We start from the raw sequence: 11049 nt of genomic DNA on the forward strand, positions 1-11049 counted from the left end.
TATATAATTAAGTTTTTATGTTTTTAATTTTTTGTTAATAAACCAAGCCAGAGGTCTTATACAGGAAGAAATTACATAGAGCCAAACGTAAGAGATGGAACTTTCATGGCAGCACTAACAGTCAATCCCAATAATATATCCTAGAAAGGATTCTACTGACAATGTAAAACACGTACGGGTCACAACCTGTTACTCAATTTCACAAAAAAAGAAAGAAAGAAAGAAAGAAAAGAACCTGTTACTCAATTTGACCATGAAATAATGTGTAGCAAAATTTTCTCAAGGTATGGAGACTTGAACTTGCCAGTCCTTACTCTAGATCTGTTAATGTTTGCCACTGCTTACTACGACACAAAATGTTTGGTTAATATGACTATTCAGAATGGAATAAACTCTCAGTTCATGATTTTTTTTCTTTCTATCTCTCATTTACTCTTGAAAAAGTCATAGTATGTTCTTTTCACTATAATATTAAATATGGAATGTAATAATTGTACTTAAACTTTTTTTTAATTGTATCTCCTAGTCAAAGTCAAACATTAATTCTTGAGGCATTGAGATTTATTTAAGGGGTTAATCTCTTCTAACAAATATTTTTTCATACACTCAAGTTAAGGATTGAACCCACAATTACATCTTTAAGGATAAAATTACCTATCAATCATGTTACATTATGTTGATTGATTTTTGTTAAACTGATTTTAAAAAGTTAGGACTATATTATTAGTATTATATTCAGTAAGATATTTTTAGTTTCTAATGTTTTGGCTATTTTCATTTTAGAAGTTTTAGCATACATGGAAACTTGTTAAGGAAAACATATTAACCTCTAACATTTGACTTAACAAAAACGCAATAAAGTAAGACCAATAGGATGAATAAAAACTAGCAAGAAAACCACATCAATCCCATTTACTGATAAGAAAGAAAAACAACATTATATTATGTACATGAATGAGAGAAACTTCCTATTTTGTTATTATAGGTGTTCTAGTCATAAATGGATCGGATACTTGTCTTTCTACCAAAGGGTTTTCTACTCTGCCGAAGGGTCTAGCAAATAGGGCCTACTGTGTCGAAGGGTTTCCTACTGTGTCAAAGGGTTTTCTACTTGTAGTTCCTTGCCGAAGCCATGGGTGCACGAGTGTTTGGAAGAGCAAGGAGGTTACCTGCAAAAGACACTTCAACGCTCAAATAAGGAGTTCGACTTAGAGTTGTTAATGGTATATAGTGAATATTTGAGAATGAATTAGTCATCTTACCTGGGGTTTCACCCTTTTTTATATTGACCTTATTGGGCTTGGGGTCTATGGGCTTGCACATCTTGATTACTAGTTGTGTAATGTACCTTCTAATCATGCTTAAGCACTTCTAATCAAGTAATTACCCTTAAGTGGGTTTATTGGTGATAACTATGGTCGGGTAGTTTTCGTTGTCTGCATATGTTGAGGGTCGAGACATTCTTTATGAAATATGAGCACACGTGGCCGAAAGGGGTACTTGGCCTGAACGCATATGTGGCTAAAGGGAGTATTTGGTTTGGGTGTTCCAGGTGTCCCCTTAGCCTGATCGAGTACTTTATCTGGTATACTAGCCCCCCAAGTCCTTTTTTGGCCTCAATCGAAAAGAGAGACTTTGTTACCAAAAACTTCCTTGACGGTTACACACCTTCATTTCCACAAAGTAATTGTTATTATGGATGTAACGGTTACCTCCCACGTCTGTTCACCTTCCCACATTAGGTACTGGAACGCCACAGGATCTCAACTGTAGATTTGTCTTGATCAAACAGTAAGGAGACGTTGATGGTTGGGCTTGGCCTCAGGCCCAACTCCTATAAATAGGGGGAGGACCCCTCTTCAGTTTTTGCCCATAATATTTGTTTCTTTGCTCTAAGGCGAATAGTACTATTTGCTCTCATCGGAGTAGTATAGTTAATCAATTCATTTTTTAGGTACGTAATAATGGTGTTGGTCAAAGGTTCGTCATCGAGGGAGTCGATTGGAGGCGAGTTTAACATTCATGGGTACAACAATGTGGTTTATGAAGTGTCATTCGACTTTCACTCCTTAAGGTCGGATTTTTCTAGCTTGATTGACTTCTCGGCATTCAAGGGGTCTAGCAACCTTTTGGCAAATATGGCCAAAAAAGTGAGTGAGAGCATTGTAGCTCTGATGATGGTCGTTGTTGTCAAGGCAAGGACGTCCTAGAGGGTTGCTTCTCGACCTAAGAGGTGCCCAATGCTAAAGGAGAAGCGTCTGCCTCCACCAATCACGCTTATGGAGTACACCTAGGTTGATGGGGAGGTAGACACCTACTTCTCCCGATACAACCACGAATCAGACCCGACCAACCTTATAAGTTAGTTGCCGATTAGCACGATAATGGATCGGAGACGTGCCCTGTCACTCTACACATGGTCCGATTAGATGCTACACCACCCACAGAGTTTGTGTTCATGAACCGAGAAGGGATGAACAAAGATTTCTTTTATATGTACAATTTTTTGTTTTGTGATCTGCGTGTAAAGGTCTTATTCGACGATTTTATTATGAGTATGTTCTGGATACTTGACATTGCTTCGATGCAATTGCATCCGAATAGGTGGGCGGCTATACAGGTGTTTCGAGCACTTTGCTTCAATAGCTATGTGTTGGCAACACCTAGACTCTTCTTGCATTACTTTTACAGTCGTCCACAGGACAAGGCTCAATGGATATCATTGATTTGAATACCGAAGCACCCTCTTTTTCACCCTTTTACTTCTTATAAAAATTTTAAAACCGGCTACTTCAAAGTAAGTATAAGACCAGTCGTTGGGAAAAACCACTTCTACGACTCAGTGGGGAACCCATTGTTCCCCTTCTACTGGCAACAGTGTCCTCGATGGTATGAAAAGTACCCAAAGGAGCTACTGAGTCCCAACAATTGTCGAGACCTCAAATTCCTCAAAATGCTCCCTCGTTAGCTACCTGCTTGGCCTTTTGTGCCACTTTTGTAGTCTCTGAATCCTATCTGGGACCTTGAGGGTTAGTTTCGTTTCCTTTTTGATTTTTTTTCATTTCTAGCTCTAACTTGCAGATTTATCACTTGTGTTATTTTTCAGGAATCATGACTCAGGCCGATGACAACATGAATGTTTTTCGCCAGGCTTGGCTAAATCAAATCGTTGCTGCTGGTGAACCTTCGTTGAATCCTGCTACTAATCAAACATCGGGGCCTTGTGATGTTTTCGATTGATGTGGTGGCCCCTGCTAGCAAAGACCTTAGGGGGAAACAAAAGCATAAGAAGTGGAGCCACCAGGAGCACTGGAGCGGCTCGGGGGAACACTCCGGGCACCAGGAAGACACCTCTTGGGAGAAGAGGCTTAAGCAGCCAATAATTGGATTTCAACCTGATGTTGCCACCTCTTTGGGCAACATCTCGGCCCCTAACGAATCAAGGCTTCTTCAACCATTCCTTCTGGCTGGACCGCCTTATCCTGACGGAAATTGTTTCGAAGCAAGGGTATCAAGTGCTGAGTAGAAGCGACACCGTTGCCAATTGGGCCAACTTTTGGGACTTCCTCTCTAGGGTGTCAGCGATTGCCCAACATCTTCAGGGGTCGTCCAAAGCCGATGCTTTGAAGGACCAGTTCCTAAAGGTCGAGGATTCCTTGAACTCAGCGCTTCAGGCCAACATGAAGCTGGTCGAAGACAACAAAAATCTTAAGGACCAGGTTCTTCGACTAACAAATGATGCCAAGGGATTGGAGACGTGCACCCTAAATGTCGAGGCCTTGATTAGATCTCAAGATACTGAAATATCTAGGCTTTGATTAGCCATGGTTGATGCCAACAAGGAAACAAAAGAGGTTAATGCTGAGAAGGAACAAATTCAACAGAAGGCATTCGATAATGTGTACAATACACATAAGGCCGACTTCGACCACTGCCATCGACAGATGTTGCACATGTGCGATGTTTCTGAACCCGGGGTCTTTGACATTAAAAAGGATGCCTATGAAGGGGGGCTGGTTTTAATTGATGAAATCATGAAAGAGGATGTTGCTCCTTCACACCCAAGGATTATGACCCTAGCAAAGGAGCCACAGGTCAAGGGAGCCGAGGACAGAGCAGACAAGGCCTAGGGATTGAATCTCTTAGGCTTTTATTTATGATTTTTGTGCAGCTCTTCTTTCTTTTTACTATTTGTCGGTCCCTAGCTCTTTTTGTATATCCCGGTCTCCAACTGCCTTTTGTATTCACCGGTTCTCGGCTTACCATTAATGAAATTTCTTTTCCAATTGTTGGTTTATTTATAGTAGCTTATTTATTTTTGTATTCGGCCGAATGGTGCACTTGATGGAAAAAATGATGAATAGAAATTGCACAAGTTTTAGTTTAACCGAAAAGGTAGGGAATGTTAGCGTAAGTCGTATACCCTTAATAAAATTAGTCAAATTGTAATTGTAACTAATCAACGAGTCTTCGGAGTTCGACCTTGGTCGTGGAGATTACTTGGGAAGGAAACATAGATAATTTGACTAAGTTCAACCTTGGTCGAGGAAAGTACTTGGGAGGGAACCACAAATAATTTTGATTAAGTTCAACCTTAGCCGAGGAGGGTACTCAGGAGGGAACTATAGATAATTTGATTAAATTCAATCTTAGCCAATGAAGGTACTCGGGAGGAAATTATTCGTGAGTCTCTGAGTTCAACCTTAGTCGAGGAGGGTACTTAGGAAGGAACTATTTGTGAGCCTTTGAGTTCAATCTTAGCCAAGGAGGGTACTCGGGAGGGAACTTACTCGTGAGTTTGGACCTATTAACTTGCAATAAAAAATAGACAATCAAAGACAGATTAGGAAAGGTTTTATTAATAATTGGTTGTCGGGGCGCGTCTTGTTAACACCTCCTCGATAAAAACCCTTTCACATTTGTATAAGGACAAAAAACTAAGCTAAGAAAAAGAGTACAACACCCGTTACAGAGATGCGGCTAACTATAATAAAAGTTCAAATGTGTGGAGTTCTAAGTCCTCAGGATGACCTTCCTAGATAGTTCTTCTAACTTGTATGCTTCATTCTTCAATTTACGCTCGATCATGAATGAACCTTCCCAGTTGGTTGCAAACTTCCCGTCTGATAGAGGCTTTTGAGCTTCTCCACATGCTCTTCATACCAGGTCCCCTTCTTCAAACTGCCGAGGAGCTAGCTTAGAGTTGAAGCGTCGGGTCATACGCTGCTTGCAGGTTTCAATCATGATGATCTCATGTTCTCGTACTTTCTCAATCAGATCCAGGTCCACCAGTAGTGCTTTGTTGTTTTGGTCCTTGGCGAAATAATGTCTTCGGAGAGAGACCTTTTTCTACTTCAACTGGTAGCATTGCGTCTGTCTTGTATGTCAACTAAAAAAGGGTTTCCTTAGTTGTAGACCGAAGGGTGCACCTATAAGCCCATAGGACCTCTTCCAACTCTTCGACTCATCTCCCCTTGGCTCCATCTAGCTGCTTCTTCAATTTGCCTAAAATGACCTTGTTAGCTGTCTCAGCTTGTCCATTGGTCTGGGGGTGCTCCACCGACGTGACCCTATGCTTGATGCCGAGACCACTCAAGAATTCATTGAGTTTTCGGTCCAAGAACTGTAAACCATTGTTTGTGACCAGTGTATTTGGAATTTCGAAGTGTGTTATGATATCCCTCTAGAAGAACTTTTGGAATGCCTAGGAAGTGATGTTTGTTAGTGGTTTAGCCTCAACCCATTTGGTTAAATAAACTGTTACTAGTAGGAATTTCCTTTTCCCTAGAGCCGTAGGAAAGGGCCCAAGAATGTCAATTCCCCAAATAGCGAATGGCCAAGGAGAGACCATTAGATGCAGCTCTTCACCCGACTAATGTATCGAGTTTTCATGTCTCTGGCACTCGATGCACTTCTTCACAAAATTCGAGTAGTCTATCCTGAGGATTGACCAATAGTAGTTGACCTTCATAACTATAGTGGCCATAGTCCTTTCTCCGGAATGCAAACCGCAAATACCCTCATGTAGTTGTTAGAGGACATAGTTTGCCTGGTCTTGGTCAAGGCACTTAAGCAGAGGTGAGAAAAAACCACTTCTATACAATTTACCGACCACTAGGATGTACCTGGCAACTTATGTTCTTATCTTTCTGGCTTTGCTTTTGTCGGTTGGGAGTATCTCATGCTTCAAGTACTCAAGTATCTCCTTTTTCCACCCCAAGGGGGCTTCTTCCACCTATAAACATTCTTTTCTTGAGATGCTAGGTTCGGGCACCGAATGTAGAATAAAGGTTTTAAGTTGTCCAGGTTTAGGGGAGGTAGCCAGTCGAGCCAACTCGTCGGCCTTGTCGTTGACCTCTTGGCTTATGTGAGTCACTTGCACTTCCTTAAATTCTCCCTTGAGCTTTTCAAATGCATGGTAGTACTTTAGGAGTTAGGGGTCTCAAATTTGAAACACCTTGTTTATCTATTTGACGACAATCTTGGAATCGCTTTGGCATCAGATTCTCTAAGTGTCGGCCTTTTTGGCTAGTCTTAGTCCTAATAGGAGGGATTCGTACTTGGCCTAATTGCATGTGGCTTTGAAGCCAAAGAATAATGATTGTGCCATGACCATGCCATTTTGTCCTTCCAAAATAACCCTAGCTCCACTCTCATGCCGGTTGGAGGATCCGTCCACATGCATCGTCCACCATTCTTGCTTAAATTATGGTGGTGAAGGATGGAACTCGTTGGTGAAGTCGGCCAACACTTGTGCCCAGATGGTACCTCTTGGTTCTTAGGCAATATCATATTCTGAGAGTTCGATTGACCACGTCATCATTCATTCAACCAACTCGGGCTTACGCACTATTTTTTCTATGAGGCAATAAGTCTAAATAATGATTTGATGACTGTGAAAGTACTAGCAGAGACAACGCGTAACACTAACAAGTGCAAGGACTACCTTTTCCATCACCTAGTACCTTGTCTCTGAATCTTGTAGTACCCAACTTACAAAATATACTGGCTTGTGGTCACTCCCTTCCTCTTGTACCAGAACCACACTGATGTCTTCAACTGAGACCAAAAGATAAACAATCAGCTTCTTGGTGGTGTCCGGTTTCGACAAAACGGATGGTGTTGTAACACCCCATTTTTCGTAAATAAATTAAAAAGGTTTTTATTTAAAAATAAATGTAGTTTTAGAAAAATGTTGAGATTTTTTATAATTAATTAAATAAGGAGAAATAATGTTATTAATTAAAATAATGGTTTAAAGGAAAAAAGAGATATTTTATTTATTCATTTGATAGGAAATAAAATAGAGATCTTTTTTACAAAATAATAAAAATAAAGAAAAATAGAGTAAATAATAAGTTGAGAGTACCTAGTTATAAATAGAGACATGTTAGGTCAGTTTTTAGACTGACGATAGTCTCTGCGCTTTCTCTTCCTCTCAATTTCGTTTTTCCTTCTCCTCCTCCTAAAACCTTCTCTTTTTCCCGCATACACTCAAAAATATCTCAGAAATTTCCTTCACATCGTAACCTTCTCCTTTCCCGGAGAGATCCAAAACCTGTCACAGTAAAACTACGATTCTGAATTCTTTAGCCATTGGATTGTTGTGAAATTTGGACACTTGGTACGAAATTCGTTTCCGCATATCTTCACTGTTGGGATTTGATAAATGTTTTCTGGGGAGGTAGAAATACTCATTGCACACAAACAGTGGAATGAAGACTTTAATCTCTTCTCCTTCTCTCTAACGTTTGGAAACCCTATCAGAGCAACCAGAGAAAAAGCTTGAGAAATGTCAGGAACTATTAAAGATGTTGCTATCTCTGCCGGAACACACGTGAGCCCGCTTAGAGGTAAGGGATAAGTTTATCGTAATTAGGGTTAAAATGAACATGTGTAGGAATCCTTAGGGGATCAAATATGGATTTATTTTAGGATATTTATTGTATTGAAATTCTTCATGTATGATTATGTGAAATTTTTTTAGGGGTTTTACTCCCTGTGGATTGAGAAATATTTTTGTATAATTTGTTTGTGTTTATGATAGGATTAACGTGATAAATATTGGGATCATGAAATTATGATTGAAATTGTGTATAAGTGATAAATTAAATATGTGATGAATTATGGGATAACATGTTGCTTTGAAATTATAATATTGTTATTGAGATTGAATATAAGTGCAAAATTGAACATGCACTAATTTGTGAGATATACGCAAATATGTGATGGTGGATTATCACATTATGAGATGTGAAATTGTGAACATGAGATTTAGTTGTGAATAAGTGTGTGGTTAAAATTTGATGTGAAAATACTTGTGTTGTGATCTTTGAATTATACAATAACCCGACTAGTGTTTACCTTGAGAAAAATGTTTATGTGCAGTGTTAAAGGGAAAGTGTAGGATTCCTAGTTAGGAACCTAAAGTGTTAAATTGAAGCGCAATGTGTTAAACGTGTTTGAAACACGAGTGTGAGGTCATGGATATTGTATAATTCATGAGCAGAGTTTGCTTATAATATTGTTGTTGAAATCGAGTAGAAGTACAATGTTGAAGATGAGTTAATTTGTGAGATACACATAAACATGTGATGGTGGATTGTGACATTATGAGATGTTAAATCGTGGACATGAGTTTTGGTTATGAATAAGTGTGTGTATAATACTTGATGTGATAATACTTGTGTTTTGAGCTGTGAATTATACAATTACCCGACCAGTGTTTACCTTGAGAATAGTGTTTATGTGCAGTGTTAAAGGGAAAAAATAGGTTTCCTTGTGTTAAACGTGTTTGTAACATGAGTGTGAGTTCATGGGTATTGTATAATTCATAAGCAGTGTCTATGCATGCAAAAATTATTTTACGAGTTAGACATGAATTAGGAAGGTGAGATACTAACGGATTCTTCGGAGTCTAGGCCTTGGGGGTAAAGACACTCAGTTTGAGTGCTCCTTTAAACCTATGTTGATCCTATATGGTTGGAGCATTCTCGCAAAACAGAGTGACCCTGACTGGTTACCTTATGATTTTACTTAGTGAGAGTGACTTGACATACCCATTGTGTGGTGTGACTCGTTATGTACTCCTAAGCACCCCAAGGTGCTTTTTCACTAACATGGTATCACATTGCATATAGGCTTGAGTCTTAGTGTATCTGTTGCATAACGCTTGTGTATTTATTGATATTGATTTATTTAGTGATATTGTGTTTTGATCTTTGAGTACATGAATGATGTGAAAATGAATGAGATGTGTTGTGTTGTGATGTGATGTTACGTGACAAAATAGTAGAATTACGTGAGCTATGTTTAAGTAAGTTGTATCTCATTTACATGATATGTATATCTAGTTGTCTCATTTCTCTCTATTATTTAGGAATGTGATAACTCACTTCCTGTGTGCTATTTGTGTTTGGATCCTGTGATGATCTCGAACTTTAGGTTCGTGGGAGTAGATGGTTAGGTGAATGGCTATAGAGAACCTCATGCTAGAGGACGCAGGAACACAATGCTCTGATAGGATGTGACATTGGGGGTATAAGTTTCTATATTAATTGCATGAAGTCTTGGGGGACCTTGTTTGAGCCAAGATGATTTTATTATTTATTTGGACAGGTTTTATTATGATGCGAAAAAAGTGAATGTGAGCCTTTTTACCCTTTTGAAAGAATTTTATTTAAATGTGTTTTAAGAACTTTAAATTAATTATAATTTCTTTTCCTTTTATTATTAGTACATATATGTATGAGGTATAGGGTGTCACAAGTGTCGCTAGTGTTACCTTTAGCTATCGAAAGGCTTCTTCACAATCTTTATCGCAGACAAAGTTTTTGGCCTTCTTGAGGAGGTTCATAATGGGCCTAGCCCTCTCGGCTATTCTTGGCAAAAACCTTGACAATGTGGCTATTTTGCCAGCTAGTCTTTGGGCTTCCTTTACATTTTAGGGACTCCTCATCTCCAAGATGGCCTGACATTTATCCAAGTTGGCATGTATCCCCTGGTGGGTGAGCATGAAATCCAAAAATTTTCCCCGTTCTACCCCGAAGACATACTTCTCAGGGGGTTCAGTCTCATGTTGTATTTTTGAGTTGACCGAAGACTTCTTCTAGATCCGCCAAATAGGTTATTAAGTCATTGGATTTTACCATAGTGTCCAATATCATGTATCATATCTTTAACCTTTTCCATAGTGGCCCCTCATGCCCTAACTTGGTGTAGAGCCAGATGCAACCCTTCGTCCTTACCCGTTCCCCAACAAAACTAAACAGGGGGTCAACATGTGGGAGGATCTGAGACTCAGATATATCCATCTGTTTGAAGGTTTTACAAAACAAGATGTTGGTTGAGCTTCCTTGATCTACAAGGGTCTTCTTGATGATGCAATTGGCTATTTCAACACTAATAACCATTGGGTCGTCTTGCATTAGGTCAATTGCCTTGAAGTCATTTGTTGTGAAGGTTATGGGCAACATGTTAGGTACTTGGTGCCGGGAAATCATGTTGACAAACCGAATCTGCTGAAGGTGTCTTTTTCGTGCAGAGGCGGTGGCCTCACTCCTAGTGAAGCCTCCAACTATGGTGTTTATGACCCACCTCAGTTGGTCAAGGGGTCTCTCTTTTTTCTCCCTGGAGTGGCTCAGGCATTTTCGCCTTTTTGACTAACTTGCATGTTCTCAATCTCTACCTCGACTAGACTAGCGACCATTCCTCCCCTCGAGTCTATACGATTGTGGCTTGTAAACAAACTTCTGTAGGTGGATGAGCTTAATGAGCTCCTCTATCTTGTCCTTCAAGGCATTGCACTCCTCTGTCTAGTGGCCGCAATTGTAGTGATACCGACAATGTTTAGAGTAATCGGCCTTTGGTGGGGTATTGGCTTTCTTGGGTATGGTCAAAATATTGATAGCTAAGGCCTGAACCATGATATGGGATTTGCTGGCTATAAGAGAAGTGTACAGGGAATAACGTGGCTTTTGCGGTGGCCGATGTAGAAGTAAAGATATCATGATGTTTTGAAGATGCCAAAAAAATGCGCTTCTCAAGTTT

This window comes from Glycine max, chromosome 13, assembly GCF_000004515.6.
Source record: "Glycine max cultivar Williams 82 chromosome 13, Glycine_max_v4.0, whole genome shotgun sequence".
Taxonomy (NCBI): domain Eukaryota; kingdom Viridiplantae; phylum Streptophyta; class Magnoliopsida; order Fabales; family Fabaceae; genus Glycine; species Glycine max.